Raw genomic sequence first — 2,334 nt, forward strand, 5'->3', positions numbered from 1 at the left:
AAAACTAAGAAATTAAGCGATTATTCTAGTTAACTTTTTCGATTGATCGGATAATCAAGAAGCACGTTTTATAAAAATGCTTTTTCAATTTTTTCATGGATCCACGCATTGACACGGAAAAATTCTAATTGATTAATGACGTTAATGGCTCTGTAATGACAAGATTATTTTTTTCAAACATTTTCCGAAAAGCAATTATTTCATTGAAATCGATTATGTTTCATAATCAATTAGATTGATTTGTCTGATTAACTGTTGCACGCCTCAAAGAGATGAATGCATCCTGCAGCAGTCCCCGTGCTGTGGGCTTGCCACGTTCTAACCAGTGTTGCCATGTCTGCTATAAGCAACATTAGGCTTATTCTTTCCTTTTTGGGCTTTGTTCTAAAGTGAGGTTGCTTATTTGGGCTTGTTTCCATTTATTTTTAATTATTATTTAAACAGTGGTTCTCAAATATGTTCATGTCAAATACCTCCAAATGAATATACATTTGTCCCCTACCCACCTGAAGAAAATGGCAGGGAGCCCCTCGTACCAGATTTGTGTCATTACTAGTCTAGAATGTTTAAAAAATAAATAAAAAATATTCCAAATATTCCACATTATATTTCAAGATCTTTTTAGAAAATAGGAGATCTAGAAGCTCACAACGCATTGCGATGTGTCGTCGTGAGCCTGTAAAGTTATCATGTGGCCTGGTCGCGCTTGTTTTCCCATACAGTACAGTACTGGTTGCTTGGTTCTCTCACACAATGGCAACACTGGTTGTTCTAACCACCAGGGCTCCATTACAACGCAAGCTGAGCTGCAGCAGGAGTATGGCAGCATATTGATAGCATATGACTGTGTCACTCGAGGACAACTCCCTCCTTTCATTTTTTGCCTTCCCCTTTTCCTTCCCTTTTGTCCTATCAGGGAACACCGGCACGGAGGCTCCCAAACGGGGCCCATATGGCAACGGTAAAACAAGCTAATGTGGAATCGGCGGGCGCACTCATCTAATTATGGCACCTTTAATGCTCCGCTCCCCTGGAGGGGCGCATCTTCCTCCTTCTTCTTCTTCTTCTGAAGGCTCATGGAAAATTGAGGCTGGCCTTTATTTAAAAATGTATCTTTCAAGTCGTTGCATTTTTAAATAACCCTGAGATACCGGGGTTGACAGTCTGACTGCTTTGATGCTGTTTCTTTATCACAGCGGTTAGGCTTTTTCTTCTTTTTCGCTTTTTTCCCCCCACTTGCGCTTGTCGACGTTACAAAATGGGGGTAAATGAAATTTCCACATCAAAACATTTACTCACATAATAAGTATGTTTTCAGTTCTGTCTTTGTTTTGGTCTCTTGATGGCGTGCAGTGCACACACATAACTGTGGTGTCATCCAGTATGAATAACTTTGACTGGCGTGACAAGCCTTCAAAGGTGCATGGATGTTGCCTAAGCCTCTTTGATAAACGCATGAGAACAGTTATGCCTGATTTATACTAGCTTTGAGTGCCATGTACAACCAAAAATGCAGATCAATAAGCTCACAACCCGTCTATTCACCTTATGTATTGACTAGAGTTAAGGCTTACTCTGCTTTTTTCTCCCCATGTAAGACACTTTAAGACACTATAAGACCATCTGTTAAATGCCACACATTTTACATTGTAGAAAATATAGGCCAAATCAAACTGTTTAGCTCAAGAACAAAAAGAAAATATTTGTTTGCCCGGGATCCAAACTAGTGGAAATACATTATTTATATTATTTATTCATATTTATGAAATAATTATAGGAATTTGTTTTTAATTGATGAAAAGTTGTGTCTTTTGATATAATATATATTATATATACTATATATATTTTGTAAATGAGGAAACAAAAAAGGGGATTGGTCCGCAACCCGAACACGGGTCCCAAGTCCCAACCCACTGTCTGGGAAACAGTGCTCTAATAGACAGTGAAACAGTGCTCTAATAGACAGTGCTTTTTCTTCCCAACAGGGGGTGAGAGTGTGAACACACAAGCCTGTAATTCATTCCAAATATGGGCCTATTATGTACGTGCATGACGTTACCGCGACTTCAACACAACGAGCGAACTAGAACAACTTTAAGCTGTCCACAAATTAACAATGTTTCTTGTTCTTTTTTTTTAACAAAATGACAACTGCAGACTACGACACCCATGCACATGTGCAACAAGACGCATGGGAAGCCTAATAAAGCCATCGTTTGGCTCGCTGCCAGTCCTTCTCAATCCGACAATCAGAGCAGCACAACAGGTTTTCTCGATGACCGTGCATATCGCATATCAGATGTCGGAATGAGAAAACTACTGGTTTTCCTTATC

The sequence above is a fragment of the Protomyctophum bolini genome (assembly GCF_963924005.1).
Source record: "Protomyctophum bolini genome assembly, chromosome: 16".
Taxonomy (NCBI): Eukaryota; Metazoa; Chordata; class Actinopteri; order Myctophiformes; family Myctophidae; genus Protomyctophum; species Protomyctophum bolini.